The 23,170-nt window shown below is 49.6% G+C and overlaps 1 protein-coding gene across 1 annotated transcript in view; it reads left to right on the top strand.

Moving 5' to 3' along the window:
* Positions 1-2,324: 2,324 nt before the first annotated feature.
* The window catches only part of LINGO1 (leucine rich repeat and Ig domain containing 1), a 462,045-nt gene continuing 441,199 nt past the window's right edge, over positions 2,325-23,170 (top strand). The window contains exon 1 of the mRNA XM_054042809.1: positions 2,325-2,727. The gene's annotated coding sequence lies outside the window, so the exon portion shown is untranslated. The remainder of the gene's footprint in view (positions 2,728-23,170) is intronic.

Here is a 23,170-nt window from a genome sequence, read left to right as displayed (position 1 = left end):
ATGTTTGGGGGAGAGAGGGGAGGTTGCCTGCTTACCCTAGCGCTTACCCTTAAAAAAAAGCCAGTGTCAAAATGACCTCCTGGGGTTGCCACCCATCCCATTTTCCCCTCCTTTCCACAGGGCAAGACCAGCCTATGGGATTATAATAGATCTTGGAACAGAACCGTGCACAATTTGGTCATCTTGTGACATTGCAGCCATGATGTTGGGTTGTCATGTACTTTGTGTGAGTGTGTTTGTATGTCCTTATATCTGTTTGTAAGAGAGCCACTATGGTGCCCTCTAGTGGTCGGGCCTGTAGAAAGGATAAGGGACCCGCTACTAGTGACAGCAAGGGAGATTGCCTAGCTGAAGTGAGAAGCCTGGGCTTTTGGAGCAGGGAGGCTAGAGTACCAGTCCCAGCAACTTACCTAGTGATCGTGTCTGTTGGCCACAGTGCACTGGCCCATTACAGCGTTCCACCAATGGTGTTGCACCAGTGTGCTCATGACATGGCATGAGTTTGTCATGTAGTAGGACAAACAGAAGCGGCCTCCTGGTGGCAGTGAAGCCGGATGTGCTGGGGCTGGCACAGTTCCCTTCAAAGCCTATCCGATCAACATCAGTCAGAGGGAGGCAACAATGAGTGGCGCAAGAAACTTACTCCTCTGGCTTGCCTGGTGCTGGGCAGTTTAGGACTGAGCTCAGGGCCTGAGGGTAGCAAGCCAATAGGCTGGCACCACGATTTCTGGTGCTGTGTAGTATCGTGTTCCCCATCTCTCTCTCCCTGGGCTGCGGACGGACTGTTAGTGTTCAGGGATGCTACTGCATCCCCCCAACATTGGCCTAGAAGTCATATGTACAAAACCTTTCTTTAAAAGCTGAGGAATCTTGGGGGTGGGGGGGACTGGTGTAATGCTCCCCTCCCTACACAGCTACCATCACCATTATTGCAGAGGTAACACCTTGTTCCTGGACATGCTGCAAGGGGGTCCTGTGCTGGGGGGAATATCGCCTGGCCAATGAGACATAAGGCTGAGTCAGAAATATGCCTCGGTGTCTTTCAGGGAAAGATGCTACATAAAGATAAGGAGGATGGTTATTCATCTGCATTACCACAAAGAGTGGTTCTACACTGGTAAAATTACCCTGCCCAGCTCCTTTTGTGTGTCTTGGGTTTGGTCTATTCCAAAGCCTAGTCAGACATAAGGAACTCCAGAATGCTAGGGATGAAATCCTGGCTCAACTGAAGTCAAGGGAGTTTTGCCATTGGATTCAATGAGGCCAGGGGTTCATCCTAGATTCCTGAAAGGGCTTGGGTCTGGGAGGAGAGAAGTCTTTTAAAACCATGTTGTGGTGGATCTAGTTCATGGTAGTGAGGGACAGGTTGCAGTGGGTAAAGCCAAGCATGACATGGGCAGGCAGAGTGCATGCACCCCCCCTCACATCTTACCCACACACCCTCTTCTCTGTTCTGTCTTTCATTCAACCCCTGATTGGCACTGTCCCTCAGTCCTGATCTGTGGAACCCCCCCCCCCATCTCACCCCATGCTTCCTGCTGGCCGTCCAGTGCCCCTCATTTCTGATGTGCCCCTCCTGTGCTACCAGGGCTCCCAGCCTCCTCAAAGAACAGACTGCTGCTGTGTCCAGCATTGCGTGTTGGTTCTGTGCCGGGCACAATGGTCCAGAAGGACTTGGCTGAGACCATTCAATCTCGTGGCGCTGATGACTCGAGTCCAATTCGGGGCCAGGCCTCCAGAGCTGAAGGGACACGTGTATTGACTCTGGCTACCCCTGGGCTCTTCTAGTAAGCGAGGAAATACGGAAGCACCCCGAGTTGCAGCCAGCCCAGGTAAGTGTGACTCGCCCAAGAGAACTCCCCGCAGGGGCGGAGGGCCCCAGGCGCCAGAGCGCAGCTGGAGAGCACAACCGCGGCCAGCTGTGGCAAGGAGCAGCGGGGAGGGCGCAGCAGAGCCACCTGCCCCCCAGGAGCCGCCCCCGCCAGAGGACTGGGCTGAGTGGAAGTGGGTGGGCGCGATCTCTGTGCAGCCAGGCTGGCCAAGGCGCCTTGTCACAGCCTCTCAGCGGCGGGATTTGTCCCCGAGCCTCGGAGAGCGCCCCGCGGCCAACGGCTCCGTTCCCGTCTCTCCCCCCGGGGGCTGGGGCGCAGCTAGCCAAGGCGGCAGCCTCTGATGTCATGCGGGGAGTGTGAGGCGGCTGCGGGCGGTGCGTGGAGCGGGCGGCGGGAGCCAGAGCGAGCCCAGGCGAGGGACGCGTTAGGAGCCTGCGGAGATCGGCTGCGGCTGGACGTCCCCCGGCACCCGAGCCAGCGGTCGGGCGGGCACCTGGCGCTCGGGGAGGGGATGAGCTCGCCCAGGCGGCCGCGGGAGCGCTCCAGCCGGAGCGCCGGGAAGGAGCAGTAGGGCGCGTCTCCCCGCCCTACCCGGGGAGCGCAAAGCCAGACCGCGGCGCTGCGAGCTCGCCCCAGCCCCGGGGCCGCTCGGATCCGGGGCGCGTCTGTCCCGCTGCTGCCCAGGGGCCACTGCCAGGGGCAGGGCTACGGCGAGCTGCCCCTTCCAGCCGGGGCTCCGTGACCCCCAGCCCGGCTCTTCGGCGGAGACTCCCGGAGCGTCTCAAGGCGGAGACCGAGCCAGGAACTACCCACACGCGGGGCGCACCTGCTCCTGGGGGCCGGTCCCCAGGGCCAGCGCGAGCGGGGATCCTGGCAGGGCAGCCGGGCACCGCGGGTGAGTCTCTGGGCAGCAGGGAGCTGGCAAGCCGGGGATGGGGCTACCTGGCGTGATTGCTTGGCTGGTGCGGGTCTGACTCCCTGCCAGGGAGGGATGTGTGTGTGTGTGTGTCTGTGTGCCACACGCGGGAGAGGACTGGGAGATTTGGAGAGACAGAGGTTGCAAGCAGCGGGAGTGCGTCTCAATTTGCTGGCTGTTGTGATGGGTTTGTGGAAGGAGGGGGTGTGTGTGTAAACACACAGCCGAGGAGCAGAATTGGCTGCTTAGTCTCTGGTTCCTGTGACAGCACAACCAAAAGCAGCAGGCAAAACAAGTATTGCTAGGTCCATGGAGAGAGGTGGCTCTCCTTAAAGCCACACTGGTTTCCTTTCTTTCCTAGTCCTGCTAGCCTCCTCCTTAACCATCTCCTGGCTGGATACAGCTGGGATTCTGGTAATGCTGCAGAGCATCAAAGGCCTGGCTTGAATTATTTTAACTTTCACCTGCATGGGCAGTAGTTACCTAGGATAGGTAGAGGCCTGCAGGTGGTGAGTGGGACAGAGTTGCTGCATGGGCATGTCCCATCAGACTAGCTGAGACCCCAAGCAAATCCACAGCTTCAGGCTTGTGGCATGGGCTGAGGAATATAATTGTTTGTTCTGTGACAGCTTGGCATTGGCAGCATCCTGATCCAACAGCACTGCATGGCCACGGGACAGCCTGTTGCAAGAGGCCCTGACTACAATGGTGTGAGATGCTTGCATCCAACCTTGCAAGCACTCCTGTGGAGCCTGGCATTTGAGGTTTGATGCATTGGCTAACCTCAGTCCCTGCTCACAAAAGCTCAGTGAAGCTGTTTGGAGAGAGCTCCTGCAGCTGAGAAACAGGCCAACTGCCCTCTTCTCCCCCACAGCTGGTCCCTGTCCCCCTGCAAAAGCCATTCTTTCCCCTGCCCTACAAACCCAGTTTTGGTTTGGGTCCAGTTTCAAGGTGACCTGGGCCAGCTGACGGTGGTGGGTTGCCATTTGGAATGGTATCGCCACAGGAACAGGTGAAACAGGGTGGTTTGGCTACTGTTTGGCTTTGAATCTCAATGGCTTTGAATTCTCAAAGGAACACATAGACTGAAAGCAAAGGCAACATCTGTGTTACAATGGTAGCCCCTACTGAGATCAGTGACCTGCCTTGTGCCAGGCACTACACTCGCAGAGGAAGAGAGAGGCCCTGCCCCAAGGAGCTCACAATGTGGGAATACTATCCTTCCTATTTTACAGCTGGGGATCTGAGGGGACTGAGTGATTTACTCAGGGTTATAGAGGGTGTCTGTGGTGGAGGCAGGAACTAAATCCAGAACTCCTGGCACCTTAAGCAGGAGGCGATCCTTCCTCCTATGGAAACCCATCCAAAAGAAGTCATCCATACTCTCTTGTTTGGACCAGCACAGCATCTCCTGTCTTCGCCCCAAATTGCAAAGGAGGCTTCACAATTACCCTGTTGAGAAACCGTGTTCTTTCCTCCTTTTGCTCAAGAGTCACGGAGTCTATATGTGAGTAAGGTACCAATGCAATGACACAATGGCTCTTCCTCTCTTATCAGCTGTGCTATGGGGGATACATTACCCTCAGGTGTCTACTTAGGATAAATCCACCAGGACAAAGATCTTGATAGGTGCAAAATAACAGATAATTTTCATGCACTGGAGACTGAGTTGAAAACAGTTAACTGTCTCCATAGGTGGTGTGCATGAAGGATTCATACTAGATTACAGAAAATCCATGATTCAGACAAATCCAAAATTCACCAGTAGACTTGTGTTGGACAAAAGGGCTGGCAGGAGTTGCCTATTTTGCATAGGTCATTTGCTTTGTTATGGAGGGAAGTAGGCATTGAAGATGGGTTATTCCATCCCCACTGTCCTCGTCCCTGCTAACGAGTTGCGTGTTAAAGGCTAAAGGTTTCATATGGTGTAATTCCTAGGCTGAGGGCTTTGGAATTTGGTGGATCGCCTTTCAACAGGGATTTATGTGCAGGAATTCTGTTCTGGGTAGGCATGTAGGAGCAGAACCCTACACCCATGCCCTCTCTCTAGATGGCTTGGCATTTCCAAGTGCATAACTTCCTAGACACTCCCTTTTGCTGGATCATCTGGGTAGCTGAGGAATGGAACTGGGTCCTGAAAGAGCTTTGGCCATGCTGTCATTAGAGAAGCTGCATTTTGCAGGACACAGTGGTCAGATAGTTACGTGCAGTAACAGGGTGTTCTGGAGACATCTTCCAGAGCCTCTATGGTGAGTGGGCTTTACTATGTGTTTAGTGGCTCTCTTTCCCTGCATTTTTCATGTAATCCGCTCCCTAGGTAGACGCTGCATAAGTTTAGGCTCACACCGTGACTACTGAGAGATCCTCTCCATTCCAGTAGCTGCAGATGAGGAACTCCAGGCTCATAAAGGGCCCTCCAGCTTAGCTGAGAATGTAGGATTGGAGAACACACATCTGTCTCCTCTCCTCCATGCCCCAGCTGCAGCATATTCATTGAACTCCAGGGTCTGATGCCGATCAGATATTGGAAGCATCCCCGGTGACCTACTGTCCAACTGTGGGATCCCAAGGTGGTTATCCAGTTACAGCAAAATTAGGTCTCTCTGCAGCCTGTGCCCATCATGAGTTTGTCTGGGGGAAACTTAATGAAAAGGAGAAAACTTTGTTTATTGCTCATCCAGATGTGCCATACATTGCTCTGTATTTTCATTCACAGGCCTTCCCTGGCAGCGAAGGGAATAGCTGATTTAAAGAGACAGTATCTGATTCTATTCCTGCTGGCTTTTAGGAGCTGAGTGTAAACAAGCTGGGTCTGGTGTCACAATAGATAGAAACTGGGGGAGGGAGAGGGAGAAGAGGGGAGGGTTAGTTACGATCTCTGTTTTAGGATCTGGGAGATGGAAGGGTCTGAAGAAGGGCCCTAAAGGTAACAGGCTAGCGCTTTTCTACTGCAATAAGTTTCTTTCCTGGCTGGTACCTGCCCAACAGGCCCTTGTGTAGGTCCCTCCCAGGGGAAACCTGAATGGGTATATTTATTTAAAAATACATACATGAGGCTCCTATTCTAAGTGGGCCTGATGAGTTTGCACCGAAGAGGCAGGGTTCCTGCTGGGCTAGTAGATCAGAGTCTGGAGATCCTGCACAAAGGATCCCCTGCAAGCTGAGGGAGAGGCTTCCTAGATGGTGATGTGTACAGCGGTGCATAGGGGATAGATGGCTGTACTGGTGGCATGGCTAGTGGAAGTGCACAGCGCATAGATCCGTGAGGACTACACCTCACCTTGGGTGGAAGCAGTGAGCTGCCTCCATTTATCCCCCCCATGTCCTGCTGTGTGGCCCAGCTACAGGAGTTAAACAGTCCTGAAACACATGTTGTGGGTGAGGATTGCTTCCTTCATCCACACTATCTCTTGGCATGTTTCTCTCAGAGCACAGGCCCAGGGTCAGAGGAATGACCGGGCTCATCTCACAGACCCTCAGAATTTGATGAGGTTCTCCCATCACCAAATCACACTAAAACAGTGCTGTTACTTCTTGGAATGTATGAACACCTGTCTCTCCGTGGAACTGTGGTGGAGAATTTCTAAAGGGTTGTGGCCTGTTCCAGTGCCTGTTGATGACAATGGAAAGACTTCCCGGACTCCAACGGGCATTGGGCCAAGCTCTTTGCTTGGAGAGGCCTCCAGAAAGCTTGGATTATCATCTAAAACTGGATAAACATTTCGGAGGCTCCCCCTACAAAAAGCTTCTCACAGGCCCCATACCTCCCTCTTTGCGTTTGGCCCCAGATAATCTCTTACATAAGAACATAAAAACAGCCATACTGGGTCAGACCAAAGGTCCGTGTACCCAGTATCCTGTCTTCCGACAGTGGCTAATGCCAGGTGCTTCAGAGGGAATGAACAAAATAGGTAATCATCAAGTGATCCATCCCCTGTTGCCCATTCCCAGCTTCTGGCAAACAAAGGCTAGGGACACCATACCTGTCTATCCTGGCTAATAGCCATTGATGGATTTATCTTCCATGAACTTATCTAGTTATTTTTTGAACCTTGTTATAGTCACAACAAAGAGTTCCACAGGTTGACTGTGTATTGTGTGAAGAAATACTTCCTTTTGTTTGTTTTAAACCTGCTGCCTATTAATTTCATTGGATGACACCTAGTTCTTGTGTTATGAGAAGGAGTAAATAACACTTCTTTATTTACTTACTCCACACCAGTAATGATTTTATAGACCTCAGTCATATCCCCCCTTAGTCATCTCTTTTCCAAGCTGAAAAGCCCCAGTCTTATTAATCTCTCCTCATACGGAAGCCGTTCCATAACCCTAATAATTTTTGTTGCCCTTTTTTGAACCTTTTCCAATTCCAAAATATATTTTTTGAGATGGGGTGACCACATCTGCATGCAATATTCAAGATGTGGGTGTACCATGGGTTTACATAGAGGTAATATGATATTTTCTGTCTTCTTATCTATTCCTTTCCCAATGATTCCCAACATTCGTAAGTGGTAACAGCTACTTTAGACCCCATCATTTTGCAGTTCAGAACAAGCTTTCTATACAGATGGAGTAAAACTGAAATTGAATTGATATGACATTCTTTTAATTTGACCTAATAAAATATAAAATAGAGCTCTCTGTTTTAATAGGACAGTCCCATGAACATGGTACCTGTGCACATCCCAAAATTATAACATATATGTAAAGGTCTATTTCTCTCTCCAGGCTCTGTGGACTGGCCTTTGTCTAGTTTGCATAGCTTTGTTTCTAACATAGCGTTGCTGTGGGCAGGCTGGGGCAAGGCAGGTTTTGCAGCATGTTCTCAAGGCGCTGAGGTGAATGGTCATCCTGACTTGTTGCAGGTTCACAGGCCAGTCACGGAGGAAGCTGTGCTTCCCGCACAAGTGACCTTTGTGCTTGAGGCTGAGAGTGCCTTGGTTCCAGTGGAAGGCAACTGCCCTGGGAAGACCTGACCCCGTAGTCTGTGGGACCACTCAGGTGATCTGGGCTATTCCCATTAGCTCTTAGCGATCCACTGCTGTTGATGGAAAGAAGCTGATTTGTGTGGCCTCAGTATCTGGCCCAATATGCTTAAGAGAGAAGGCATAGCAGAGTCTCCTTCTGCTCCCCAGGGAAATGCCTTCAGAACTATGGGAGTGGACTACCTAATGTGCTTTGGTTGTTAAAAGGGGCAGCTGGGAGTGAGGATTAGGATAGACTGGTGGGTAACAATCTTCAGGACCAAATGGGGCTGTTTGGAACAGCACGCTGAGGAAGAAGGGTGAAATTCCCATGCATAGGAGCCTGGAGCAGACCATCCCTCCCGTCCATCTTACTAAATTTCCCCTACCCCAAATATTAACTACTATCAATTTGCTGCTGGTTTTACCCATGTCATAGTGGAGCAGTAGCCTCATGATGGACAGTTTTGTACCCATAGCCAAGAGAAAGTGCCTCATTGGTCAAAGAGCTTGATTCTTTGACCCAAAGCCTAAAAAAAAAAAATAAAAATAAAAATAAAAAAAAAATAAAAATTAATGGAGATATCCTATCTCCTAGAACTGGAAGGGACCTTGAAAGGTCATCGAGTCCAGCCCCCTGCCTTCACTAGCAGGACCAAGTACTGATTTTGCCCCAGATCCCTAGGTGGCCCCCTCAAGGATTGAACTCACAACCCTGGGTTTAGCAGGCCAATGCTCAAACCACTGAGCTATCCCTCCCCCCCTAGTGACTTGGGAGGCCAGCATTGACGGGTACCCTAGGTGCAGATGCTGCAAGAAGAGGGGTGAGATTTGAGAAGGAGAAAGGGAAAGAGGCTGATCTCTCAAGGGGTGCCCAATGAGGGTATTCGGGAATAAAAGAGCAATAACCCAACAAGAGCTGCCAGCCATCCTAACACCTCCAGGATTGTCCCAGTTCAGCTGGGATGATTTCACATCCTTTCAGGAGGTCAGAGGGTTCCAGAATAACTTGTTGCGATGTGTGACATTGTGTCACAACACACTGGCGCTGCTCTCCTGCCCTGGGGATGTTACGCCCTGACTTGCCAGCATTGGATTGTGAGGTTGGAATGTAAATGTCACGCTATTGTGACTTGCACTGGACAAAGAAAGAACGGGGGCTGCACTAATGTTGTCCACTGTCGGGTTTTGAAATTGCTTGTGATATGAATTTATTTTGATTTGATTTATATTCCAAATAAAAAAGCACCTGCCAATGGGCTTTGGATCAGGCCATAAGGACTTTTGACAAAAATTACTACAGGCCTTAAAATATCTGCAAATCCAATAGCTTATCCTCATCCCTTGTGGGCAAAGTTAATCAACCATGGCCTTAATAAATCACAAAATAAGCTATTTGCACCACTGAATAAGAACTGAGGGCCAGATCCTCAGCTGGTGCAAATCAGTAGGCTCTGCTGAGGTCAGCATTGCTACGCTGATTTATGATGCGGGCACTGGACAGTGTTTGCAGTTCAGAATTGCTAGGAAGTGTCAGCGTTTGTGACTCTGGGGGTTCGGAGGGGAAGCAGATGTCAGAGACTGTAAACCAGTCCCAGCCTGCTTTGACATTGGCATGACAATCAGAAATGCCACCTGCATTCTCTATGCATTAAACGTTTGCTTAAATATTAGTAAAGGCATTCCTCTGGCTGTTAAAGCAGTATTGACATTGGACTCTCAGGTGGCCAGAAGGAAAGAAACGTGACATCCAAGTGCTCAGAAATGCTAGTCAGAGCTGTGCTGAGCTTGCCCTTTGATTTTGCATTCCCTATTCTAAGGCACATTTAAAACGTGTGAACTTCAAAGCCCCCCTTATTTTTAATAACATTGCAATGTGTGGCTCAGGAAGCAAAAAGGGTCTCAGTGAGGCGCTTGATTCCGCTCCAGATTGGACCTACGGAGTGGAATGATTAAACAAGCACCTTTTATCAGACCAAAATGTGATTGGCTGTGAGAGATATTAAAGGTTTACGCTGAGTGAATTCATTAGCGTGGCTGTGGCACAGTGGCAGAATGAAGTGGGGAACTGAATGGATTAGTTGATCCAAGCCACCACATTTGTCGTAGAGCCCCCAGTCTTATACCTCACCCCTACCTCAGGAACGCACGACTGGGCTTCATCGTTTTTGGTAGAACTGTAGCATGGTTAGCCTTGATCCAGGACTTCCTGGCTCTTGATAGAGACCAGCACTGTAACAATCAACAAAGTATTGGTCTTCCTGCCATCCTCTTGCCTTATACACCCACCCCCATCATTTTCCACCAATGCTGGCCTCATGTAGCTCTAGAGAAAGAGTGAGAATCATTACTCTGTTTTTCTCTTTCTGTCTCCCAATCAGCCCCTCCCCAGAAAAGAGCTACTGACCCTTTGGTGCTATCAGGGAAAAGGGGACAGAGGAGGGGGCTGAGTTTCCATTTAGCTGAAGAACGGCAAGGCAAAGTGTTACTCACTAGAGATGGATCTGAGGCCCCCTGATCCAAGGTCCTCAGAGCATTGAGGGTGTTCTGAACCCAATCCCTGATCCAGACCTGACTTCACAAGATGGCCTCAGATGGTTGGAATCCGGGTCCCAGTTCTGAGGCCCGAGTCCTTTCCCAGTAATAACAAGAAGTGAGTTGTTTGCAGTGCAGGGAGAACGAGAGGGGAAAGGCGACAGTGAGGTGGGGCTATGTTCTGAGGGCAAAGGAGATCATGGGGCTCAGAGAGACAAAGAGAAGACTGGAACGGAGAAGCATCAGGGCTGATGAAGGAAAGGCAAGAGAGGAAGGACTAGGGTTAGTTATGCCAGATCACTCCCCTGCTCCATCATGTCTGATAGCCTGCTGCTGAGCAGTGGCCACTGCTAGCTGGTGCTTTGGGGGAATGGAGGAGATTTACTGGACAGCAGGAAGGGAAGGAAGCAGACCAAGCTGGCATATCAGCATCAGTAGCAAAGGACACCTTCGGGAAGTCACTGCCAGCCTCCTCAGCTGCGGCTGACCATATGCAGCCCGTATGTTTGTGAGAGGGGGTGGAGTGGCGGAGATGCCTCCAATCTGTAAGCCTATTCTTGGAGACGGGCAGGCATCTGCTGTTCACATCCCCACTTCTGCCAAGCTGGAACCAGGCCGAGCTGGGACAGACAGCAAAGGGGGCCTTTCTCATGTCAGCCTGGGTCGGGTCATGGAAGGGAGAGCCCCCTGCAGGTGGTCTGAATCTATCTGCCCTGTTTCCAAGCAGGCATTGCCAATGGGTCAAACGCTGGATTCTGATGCCAGGAGGACGCTGGATCCCGAATCTGGATCCTGATGCCAGAAGGACACTGGTGTCACTCAATTGTGGGGTAAGGCCCGATCCTCAAAGGTATTCAGGAGCCTAACTCCCATGGAAGTTAGCACCTGAACGCCTTTGAGGACCTGGGCCTAACTCCAGTAACCGCAATGGCATCTGTAACTGGGGGCTCTGCTCCTTTAAGGGCCAAAGAACCTGGGCCAGGCAGCCCTGTTTGATTATCAGACTCAATTGGGAAGGGGTCAGGTGGTTCCTATTCAGGATGGAAGCTCATCTGGAAGATAGCTGCAGGAAACAAGTGGAGCAGAGGTAGAGATGCAAAGGGAAAGGCCCCATACCCTGCTTTGGTTCAGGGAATAGCTTTGTGAGTTTGTGGTTGAATAATAAACTGAGCCCTGAGAAAAATGATCCAGGCTCAGGGAAAAGTGTCAGTCCCTGCTGGGCTAGGGGGCCAGGCCTGCAGTCCTACAGAGTCACTCCTGAGGTATGCTTGTGTGGGATCAGAATCTAAGCCCAGACCTGCTCTGACAGGGTCACAGGAGGCTGCTAGTCACATGCAGGGTTGTATTTGAAGCTAAGCAGAGTAAAACTCTCATTTAAAGTAGGTAGGGGCCTATGCTACAGCACGTGGATCTAGTTCTCAAACCCGCTGAAGTCTGCAGGGTGTCTTTGGATCTAGCACTTTGGTTTGGGCCCCATTAAAGGTCCAGGCACTACTTGTGAAATTCGCAACTGGATTTGGGTTTGAATTTTGTACTGCCCCCGGATTCTTGGATCTGTGCTTTCATGCCTAACAACCAGGCATGGCTCTATGTATTTTGCCACCCCAAGCATGGCAGTCAGGTGGCTTTTGGCGGCATGCCTGCAGAAGGGCCGCTGGTAACGCAGATTTGGCGGCATGCCTGTGGGAGGTCCGCCGCTCCCGCGGCTTCGGCGTACCCACCGCTGAATTACCGCCAAAGCCGCGGGACCAGTGGACCTCCTGCAGGCATGCCGCCGAAGGCTCCCTGACTGCTACCCCTACAGTGACCGGCAGGCCGCCCCCCGCGGCTTGCCACCCCAGACACGCGCTTGGTGCGCTGGTGCCTGGAGCCACCCCTGCTAACAACGGCCATACTGCGTGAGACCAATGGTCAATCTAGCCCTGTATCCTGTCTTCTGACAGTGGCCAGTGCCAAGTGCTTCAGAGGGAATGAATGGAACAGGTGATCATCAAGTATGGTGACCAGACAGCAAGTGTGAAAAATCGGGATGGGGGTGGGGGGTAATAGGAGCCTATATAAGAAAAAGACCCCAAAATCAGGATTGTCCCTATAAAATCGGGACATCTGGTCACCCTATCATCAAGTGATCCATCCCGTCGCCCATTCTCAACTGCTAGCAAACAGAGGCTAGGGATACTTCAGAGCATGGTTTTGCATCCCTACCCATCCTGGCTAATAGCCATTGATGGTCCTATCCTCCATGACCTTATCTAGTTTTTTTTTTAACCCTGTTATAGTTTTGGCATTCACAACATCCTCTGGCAAAGCGTTCCACAAGTTGACTGTGAGTTGTGTGAAGAAATTCTTCCTTTTGTTTGGACCTAGGTGTGGTTCATCCTCCTTTTCGTTTCAAGGGGTTATCCCTTAGCAGTTAATGGAAATGGAATTGTCTGAGTGACTGCCTGAACTGTGCTCCTGTAATTAATGAGCTCAGTACAATGTATGGGAGGTAGTTGTGGTGAGGAGAAAGGGAACTTGCCAGCTGAGACGTAAAGCCCTCAGATGACCATTTCTCATTAAAACATCATCCCATGGTGCTTATCACAAGCACGAGGGTGTTGGTCCCAGTCTCCTGGCAAAATTCCAACTTGAGTAATTGCATTCTGCCTCCAGAAAACTCCTCCTGTTGTTTCCTTTGCATTCCTTTGCGTCTTCTCCTGTGGCTTAGTAGTGATGTACACACTGGAGGTCTGCTCCTAGTAAAGTCAATGACAATGCTCCCATTGACTTCAACTGGAAACAGATCATACATTTAAACAGCTACTGTGCCTCGCTGCTAAGCGGGACACTGTCTTGCAGAGGCACCTGCGATTCAGGCCTTGGAGGGATGAGCCTTTATAAAGTGCTTGGGGATCCTTTGTGGTGAGAGGCTGTATGAGTTCCCGTCCTCCAGCAATGGGATAACTATAAATACTATATCTGTAGGGGGTGAGGGAGGGTAAGGATTCCTCCTCTTAGGCCTTGGCTACACTTACCAGGTAGTTCGACGGCTGGAAATCGAAGTTCTGGGTTCGACTTATCGCGTCTAGTCTGGACGCGATAAGTCGAACCCGGAAGTGCTCGCCGTCGACTGCGGTACTCCAGCTCGGCGAGAGGAGTACCGCGGAGTCGACGGGGGAGCCTGCCTGCCGCGTGTGGACCAAGGTAAGTTCGAACTAAGGTACTTCGACTTCAGCTACGTTATTCACGTAGCTGAAGTTGCGTACCTTAGTTCGAATTGGGGGGGGTAGTGTAGACCAAGCCTTATTGATTAAAAAATGCCGTATTTGTCGATTTCATGGCTGGGGCCGCATGCTGAGTGCCTCTGTTGCCATCTCCTTGGCTTTATGAGCTGCCCTGACTCGGAGAGCCCTTGCCACGCTGGGAGAAACTTCTAAATGGATATAATATTTTACAGCCCTCCCATTAAATTGTCCTGTCTGTTTCCTTCCCCATCATTGCCAATTACCAAGACGCTTGCTTGAGTCTGTGCAACCAAATGCTGGCTCGTTTAGAACAAGCTGCTGCCTCTGGTACGGCTCCTTCAGGGATGTGTTTATTGTGTCCCCTTTCTGTAGTGCAGAAGTGATTCGGAGGTTGCCAGCATTGCGTTATGTCTGCGGGTGGGTTGGAGATAAACTTCTGCAGGCAGTTGCTTTGGGTTTTAGGCTCCGGCCCATCGCTGCAGGAATGCCTTCCAGTTGTGTCGTGTCATGTAATTTGTGTTACCATACTGCAGGGCGGTCCCCATTGTGCTAGGCACTGTATATGCATGTGGTAATAGACATTCCTGCGCACTAAGCAATTGCCAGCTAAACACACAAGACAGACAAAGGGCAGTGGGAGGGGAAACAGAGGCATGGAGTGAAAGCGACTTACCCAAGTTCCCTCAGGAAGTCAGTGGCAGGCATAGGAACGAAACGCAGGTCTCCTAAATCCCAGTCCAGTGCTGTACCCACTAGGTCCTGCTGCCATTTCAAACACTGAGGATACAAAGATCTCAGCAGTCTCCGTTGCTGTAGCTCACCCTCTCCAGCGACTCGCAGTGTACCAGGCATGATGCTGTCATAGGCGAGTGGTGAGGCCCGGGGGTTGGTAAATGCATTCTGCCGCCACAGTGAGCGGGAGACATCAACAGAAGGGTAAAAGTTTGAGGGACACATTCCCCCTGCCCCCCATTCTTCTCCCCAGTGCCCCCATGGTCCAACTGGCTGCCCCTGATGCTCTTCAGTCACGTTAGCTCGTCAAGCAAGCCCTTGGCGACAGGCCTGCAAATGGAGGTGTCTTGGGGCCCCCAAGCCTCTGACAGGATCAAGCAAGATGGCTCCTCTCTCAGGGTATGCCTAACAGCTCTCCTTCCCTCTGGTACTACAGGTCCTTCCATGATGGGGCCCCACTGCCCATTTGAGGCCACATGCTGACACTTATTTCCCAGATTTTCTGGGAAAGGACCAGCCGGAGGGAGAGGGGCGTGGGTCACCTCACTTCTTCAACAGTGCTCCCACCATGAATGCTGTTTCAATGTCAGAGAGAAGGACAGTCCAGTGCCTCCCTTCTGAAGCCAGTCATTGCCAGACTGGTTCAGCCCTGAGCTCCACCTAGCTCTGGGGCATGTCTGTGATGGGGCCAGCACCCCAATGCTGCAGAGGAAGGTGTAAGAACTCTGCACTAGCAGCTGCGGGATAATCTGCTGCCCCACAGTGGTCTCACCCTGATCTCTAATAGAGATCAAGGCCTGAATTACAAGGTTTAATATCGCTTCCAAGATTTATGTCATTAGTTGTAACAGCTGGATATGCTTGGGGGTTTTAAGCCTTCCCCAGACCCCCTTTGGGAAGGGAGCACAGTGCTTCAGCCTGTTACCCAATGCCCTCCACTACCTCCATTCCTGCACTTCTGAGGGGAACCACTTCCTTTCCCCATCCCCTGCTTGGGCCAGGATCGAGCAGGAAGCACTCTGTCCTATTCTAGATAGGGTCTTATGCTGTGCCAGTCACTGTTGTATCTGAGAGCCTCTGGGCTCATGAGCTGGTTCAGATCTCTGTTTTCCTGAGAGCGGAGGGAAAGCCCCAAGGAGCACTTGACTCCCTTCAGATTAAAACCGGTTCCTTGGCTACAATCCGAGGTTTAGATCAGGAGACCTGGGGACTTACTGGCGAGCTGTTCTCCTTTGGGAGGCTCCCCCCGCTCCCAGCACTGGGAAGAAATGAGTTCATACAGGGGCCAGCTTTATTCTATTAGCCACTTGGCTTGTGAGATGGGTGGTAGCCCAAGAGCTTTAGAGATTCTTGGATATTCTTGGCATGAGACCTAGCCAGGCCCGGCAGCTGTTCTTTCCTTGCCAGGCCCTGTAGTCTAATCCTTATTGCTGCTGAGAAACATTTGCCTGGACTCCATTCTTCTGACTCTAGCTTTAGTATCAATTTGTATCTTTAAACAGAAAGCATCTCTTTTAGGTTAATTGTTTTTTTCCTTTGTGTTTACGGTGGGGATTAATGAGGAACTGCAGCGTAAGGAAAATCTGAAACAGCTTCTTGTTTATTGTTTAATTTAGGAAAATGCTACTGACGAGCGGGCGTTAGCCTGGGCTGTGCTGCAGTTTGTTCTGAATCGCTAGAACGACTCACAGTGGGAGAGGACTGGGCAGGTTTTTAGCTCCGCCTACAGGCACTGCTTCTACCCCAGCCCTCACAGCGACTCCTGCTGGACGATGCTGGACTGGCATAATTATGAACACACTGACAGCTGATACTCTTACATTGTCCTGTGCTATGGGTGACTCCCAGTGGAAGATGCTGTCAGTGGAGTAGTTCTGCCTCCGCATCGGTATTCCTGTGGAATTCCTTAGAGTAACTCCTGCTAGAAGAACCTAGAACTGATTCAGTTGTGACCTCTCCAAAGGCGCCAGCTCTTTTGAATGAAATGGGCATGAACAAGCGGTCCCTTTGCTGCTCCAGGATAGTAGAGCAGCATGGGGAGTGCTGTATAACCAAAGTGGTGAGCTTGACGTACCTTTTGCAGCAGACCGGCAACTGGGTGGGAGATTCAGGTACAATCCAAAATGGAGATTTCTATTCAATTAAAGATGCGAGTAAATCATACAATGGATGTTTAATGTTCATTGTAATTCAATTAAGGTTGCACTGCTTGTGAAATTTTGCTATGCCACAGATAAGTGGCAAGGGGTCGATTTGGTAGCTGCAGAACATGCAGGATCCTTGGTGTAATACTGATTGAAAACAAAGCTGAGCTACTCTTGAGCAGCTCACTAAATTAAGGCCAGAAAACTGAACATTGTCAGCCCTTTGGGATTCTGACTCCCCACAGTATCCGAGAGAGGAAGGAAAGCTGGCGCCCTGATGCCTTGGAAGTTTTAAAGAAGGGAAGGAGAGTAACCTTATTTGCAGATGTCGCCTAGCTCAGCTGCCTGGTCCCCTGCTGCAGCATCAAAGGCTGAGAGAGAGCCATTCTCTGAAGGTGTCACATGTTAGTTCCATAGAGACGAGAGGAGGAGGAGCAGAGAGAGAGAGAAGGAGGCAACTCTTCTACTTGATCTGCAAAGGGACTCGAAATCAGCTCTGGCTGGAGTCCACGTCCACCTGGGCACCATTCATGAGGACTTCTGACAACTGCTTTTGTTCTTTCTGGTATGTGACACCTCTGTCTGGCTGCTGCTCCCGTGGTGTGCCTAAGGCTGGATTTGTTGAGAGAGGCCCTCTTGTGTCCCCTACTGGCAAGAAAGTCTGTACTGGCAATTGGAACAAGAGAGGCTGTATTGATCAGCATTAATCTTATTCTTTGCAGTGTGGTAGTGTCATTCAGGACCTAGGCCCTACCGTGCTGCTGGACATTTCAACTGAGTTCTTTTCCCAGCCCCTATGTCTGTGACTCTGACAAATGTAATACCCTGGGCATATCCCTTCCAGAATTCTGACCCGGCCTTTGGAAGAGGTCACTTCAAATGTATCAGTCATCCCAGGTTTTACTCTGGGCCTTTATGCTGGGATAGGACTTTGGGAATTTAGTCACAGCTGTGTGGATTTTCATGCAGTGCAGACATGATCAGTAGAACCCATAACTATGTACTTCAAGTCACTGAGACTTGTTGATAGTGATTTAAGCTGTAATCAGTAGCCTGGTGGTTTGTTATGTGACCTTGTGGTCTGCTCATTGCTGGGCTGGGCTAGCACATGTAGGTACAGTCCCTGGAATAATGATGTAATCATGAGCTCAGTAAACACGAGAACCACACTTGTGTAGTAGTGGGAAAGGTACAGAGGCAGCTCCTCTCCTGCTACTGGGGCTATGGTTACCACACAGTTTCTGAAATTCAAAGAACAGAATCACCCCTAAACTTCCTCTGGGTTTATTTCTGAGATGGGGTCCCGCCCATCTGGGAAGAACCGGACCCATTAGGGAACTGGGTGTGGAAACACCCACTCAGCCAGCCAACCCATTAACCCTCTATAGTTCTCTTGGGGATTGTCTTAGCTTTACCCTTGGCCTGATGTAACGTTCTCCCCATCTTACCAGGGGAAATATACGGGTTTCACTGGCAAACTGAGCTCCTGTGGGAGGTCCAAGTCCTAGATTTTCAGAGGTGCTGAGCACCTTTGGCTCCTATTGACTTCAGCTGGAAGTTGGGGTGCTTCAGCGCTTCTGAAAATCAGGCCCACATTCCAGGATGCCAGGGCTACATGTTAACTCCTCCTCCAAATATGCCAGTCGGTGGGAAATGCTGTATGATCACATTAGCTTTGGTTTGGCGGTATCATCTGGTTTTACGTGGGGAATTTCCCGTTATCTGAGTTTCCTTGTACCAGCAGAGTGTGTTGAGTTTTCTGCAAATGAGAGGAAGACTTCAGTACCACGAGACCCATTTCTTTTCTTCCTTCCCAATCTTCCCATTTTTGTTTATATGTATCTGACCAACCACCTGTTCTTGGTTGGTCGTTGCTCAGGTGGGTGACAAGGACCTATTTTCCCTATGGTTCCTACTCCTCTAACTTTCCACATCACACACTGGTGCCATCAGTGAAACTTGCTTTATTCTCTGCAATATCTCTGACTCCCTACTGTGGACAAGGCCACCTAGTGCTCCTTCCTGACACTGTTATTTTACTAACATCTTCAGTTCTGTGATTGCCTGTGCAGTGCCCAGTCCAGATTTGGTGGGGATTATAAACAGTGAGATTCTCGGCACTCACTGGTAATGGAGTGCTTTGTGCTACTGTGATCACAAGAGCATTGCATTTGTGCAAATACCAATAGGTTTATAAGTGTGCTGCACGGCTTGTGATTTGCACCTGCACCAGCCCATTGAGAATGTTTGCGGGATGCCGTGCAAACCACAGTAGGGAGGGTTTGCACAACTGCATAGCAGACCAAGTCGAAGGGCAGAAAGGGAAAGAGGGAGGGGTAGAGGCAGATTTCTAAAGGAGAACTGCTGAAGTATGGCACTTGGCGGATGCTGCAAAAAATCTCTGTGACTGCTCATTCCGACTTTTAAACATATTTTCTTTGATCCTGTTCATCTTCCCCCCATTTTGGGTTCATATTCCACAAATATGCATGAGCTTCACTAGTGCGACGGTTGGTGGAAAAACAAATGCCAAGCATGACTAGTCACAGAAAGTAATTTTTCTAATCGCAAAACCGACAACAGTGAACGTTTCAAACCACAGGTGGCAAGCTTTCCACTTGAGTAGGCAATCCATGCTGGGATTTGTTAGCTGTGAGAGAGAAGTGGGGTGAGTAATATATTTTACCAGACCAGCTTCTGCAGGTGGAAGGAACAAGCTTTCGAACTGCACGGAGCTCTTCCTTGGGTCTAGAGAAGGTAACCACAATTGGTTAGTGGTGTTAGTCATCCAGTTGGGAGAGAAACGATGCTACGTGATTATGTTTCTAAACAACCCACCACAAATGGTGAATATTAGCAATGAACTATTTGCCAGCCTGCTGCAGGTCAAGAACTGGTCACTAATGAAATGTATGAGTAACTTTGCCTGATGAATACACTGGAGAACTTTGCAACTGGTTGTTGGAGAGAATAATGGGTGAATTTTTTGAGTAAACTGTTGATCACTGATCCTCCCAACTCTGCTGGAGAAGGGCTGAAAGGGAGGAAGGTAGAAGCCAAAACAGCTGGGATCCTCACCCTACGGCCTTGCGGGTTTGAATCGAATACGCTATCATCTTTACCTGGTGCTGTAATTTGGCTTTGAGGTCACGTTTGTGTCAGTTTGCCTACCTACTTTCAGACACCACTAACTGTTATGAAGAGTGAAGGAGAGGGGGAGGAAGGAGACAGGCAGAGGAGGAGGAAACATGGGGCAGAGCAGAAGACAGACTGAGGCCTTGACTTCACTGCTAAAAAAGGTGGGTTGTATCTTTTTTTATCACAGGCTAACTATGCATGTAAGGTCTCCTGAAATGAAAACACAGCAAAGACTTTGATTTCACTGTGCAGTAAACTGGGTGAGGTGAACCCCAGATGAGAACATAGTGTTGACCTCACTGAGGTCTGGTCCACACTAACCCCCCACTTCGAACTAAGGTACGCAAATTCAGCTACGTTATTAACGTAGCTGAATTCGAAATACCTAAGTTCGAACTTACCGCGGGTCCAGACGCGGCAGGCAGGCTCCCCCGTCGATGCCGCGTACGCCTCTCGCTGAGCTGGAGTACCGGCCTCGATGGCGAGCACTTCCGGGATCGATTTATCGTGTCTAGACAAGACGCGATAAATCGATCCCAGAAGATCGATTGCTTACCGCCAGACACGGAGGTAAGTGTAGACCTACCCAAAGTTTACCTCATAGTAAAGCCAAAGTGGTTTATCTTTGCTGTGTTTTTTACCTCAGGATACTTCACATGTATAGTTTACCCTGAGGTAAAAAACTCACCTTTGGAGCAGTGAAACCAAGGCCTGAGAGGGAGACAGATGCAGGAGAGGGCAGAAGGCATATAGGAATTGACGCTAAATATCCCATTGCAGGGAGGAGGCAGCATTCCTTGGGCATTGTTCTCCCGCCTCCATATTGCTAAGCCAACAGCATACAAAACAAAGGCCGTGCGCACAACCACAAACGTAGCTCACCTGTCTACCCAATTTCTAGTTAAAACAAAGCCCTCCAGAGTGGGGAAGCAACAGGCTTCCCTGCAGTAATATGTGCTAATGAAGGCGGCCTGCTGCATAACTTATGCAAAATGACTGCCGCCGGGGGGAAGCTGCATTTAAAGTTTTTACATTTTCCCGGGGCAGGAAAGAGCAGACTCAGGAATCCTGCAGGTGCTGAGATGTTTTACTCTTCTGGCTGAGACTCTGGGTTGCACAGCGGATGTTTCAGATTATCTCTTCCCTGGGGCAGGCTGACAAAGGGGCCATCACCAATGTGATTGTGATGGGGGCACTCTGTGGTATCATCAAGCCTGCCTGATCCTTGCCCTCTATTTCCAAAGAGGGCTTTTCAGTGAGTTGCCTCGATTCCCCCCTCTTTTTATTTAAATTAATTAAAATGTTGTTTCCTTGTTATTTCAGTTCTGATTAATGAGCCGAGTTTCACTCCGACAACATGCCATAAGCAATAAATCTCCCAAGTGCAGCCCTGCTGCCGGGGGCGCCCTACGTTCCAGAACTGAACCTGTCCTGCTGTGTCCTGCCCACCTGTCGCGCTCACGCTTTGACCCTTTTCAGTTACTTACAGCAGGGAGAGACGGGTGGCAAACCTGGAGTTAAGAAGGCTGTGGGGTGAAAGCTGCCTTTCCCAGACCATGGGCTGGGTTTGGGATTAAGGGGCTAGTGGGGGTGAGAATATAAACATCGGCCAGAATTTCAAGAGTGCTCAGGATCATAGAAATGTCAGGCTGGAAGGGACCTTGAGAGGTCATCAAGTCCAGCCTCTTGCTCTGAGGCAGGACCAAGTAAACCTATATCGTCCCTGATGGGTGTTTGTCCAACCTGTTTTTAAAAGCTTCCCATGATGGGATTCCACAACCTCCCTTGGAAGTCTATTCCATAGCTTAACTACCTTTAGAGTTGAAAAGTTTTTCCTAATATCTAACCTAAATCTCCCTTGCTACAGATTAAGCCCATTACTTCTTATCCTACCCTTACTGGACATGGAGAACAATTGATCACTGTCCTCTTTATAACAGCCCTTAATGTATCTGAAGACTGTTATCAGGTCCCTACTCAGTCTTCTTTTCTCGGGACTAAACATGTCCAGTTTTTTTTTTTAACCTTTCCTCACAAGTCAGGTTTTCTAAACTTTTTATCATTTTTGTTGCTCCCCTCTGGACTCTCTCTAGTTTGTCCACAACTTCCCTAAATTGAGATGCCAGAACTAGACACAGTACTCCAGCTGGGGCCTCACCAATGCTGAGCAGAGCGGGACAATTACCTCCCGTGTCTTACATACAACACTCCTCAACACTCAGATCCTCAAGTGCTCAGCACTTGCAGTTGGGGCCACGTTTTCCGAAGAGGCCAGCTCCTATTTAGGCCCCTGAATGAGGACAAAATTCTCAAAGGAGTATCCAACATGCAGGATTGCTCAGCACATGGGGTGCAAACCTGACCCCAATTGTGAGTGCTGAGTTCTGCTGAAAATTCTGGACACAATGGTCTGGATCCTTAGCTGATGTGAATTGGTACCAGCTCCACTGAAGTGACTGGCTTACAGCAGCTGAGGATCCAGGCCAATAAACCAAAGAAGTGGAGCTGTCTGGAAAATGTTCAAAGAAGAGCCAGCATTTGGATGGAACAGTTTTCTGTTGCTGAAATGCATTTTTGGCTATGTCAAAATATTTTATGGAAACATCAATTTAGATGAAAGTTTCCATGGGAAAAAGTTGAACTGTTTCATTTTGACTTTGACATTTCGATTTATTGCATTTAGACTTACTCCAATACACTGATTTTAATATTGTATCAAATGTATGTAGGGAAGAGGTTTTTGCAACATGTCAGGATTTCCTGTGGAACAGAAATTCCACTTTCTGATGGGGTCTAGTAACAAATGCCCAGCGCTGTCTAGGGAGCTGCAAAAATACAATAGAAATGGGAATTATGCCGGTTTTACAATAAAGCTGTAACCAGGCACTGAATTAACCCCTGCCCTTGTGTTTCTGGCTCTGGAAGGTAGATAAGCATGTGCTATCTTCATACAGCGAGTGGATGGGATGGGGGAGGATTGCTACCAAAGCTGTCGGCTGAAGCCAGCAGGGAACGTGGCAATGAGGGTGCTATCGGAGCTCTCTTGAGCGATGGCACTCCAGTTTCCAACCATCACCTGTAAAGTAAAGAGAGGGACTCATGGTTCTGAGCCTAGCAGGGCCCATATGGGTGAGCAATGTGTGTCAAACACCCAAAATGAGGGGGACACAAATTATTCATGCAGGAAAGTTAAAATGTTCTGGGTTTCCTTCCTTTATTGCCAGTGACTCTCTCTATAAACTCAGCTTTGTGAATCGTTTTATTACTGATATCAATCATTTGTAGCAGTAAAAGTGTGGGGGGAGGGGCAAAATGTGTGTGGAATGTAGGGGATCTTAGGACTAAAGTGAGCAATAGTCCAGGAAATGAGGAGTATTAGGGTGGCATGGCTACATCTCTAAGTATCAAACTATAGTGGGTTCATGCTCAGCAGTCTCTACCAGGAGTGCTGAGTCCAGACTGGACTTAAGGGAGACCATATGTGGTGCAGCCTGGAAGCTGGAGAGCTAGCGGGAACCACAGGACCAGTTAAATAAATCAAACGTGTCTTATTGTCCCTGTAAAAATGGCAAAGATATTGAACACTTTTGCTTTTGTTAAAATATTTTTGCAGATTTTTTCAGGCTTTTGTTGAAGAATTGAAAACCAAATCACGGTTTGGTTTTGGGCTGTCAGAAAC

The sequence above is a fragment of the Malaclemys terrapin genome, chromosome 10 (assembly GCF_027887155.1).
Source record: "Malaclemys terrapin pileata isolate rMalTer1 chromosome 10, rMalTer1.hap1, whole genome shotgun sequence".
In the NCBI taxonomy this organism is placed as follows: Eukaryota; Metazoa; Chordata; order Testudines; family Emydidae; genus Malaclemys; species Malaclemys terrapin.
Note: the sequence above shows the minus strand (reverse complement) of the source record. Positions and strands in the feature narration are given on the sequence as shown.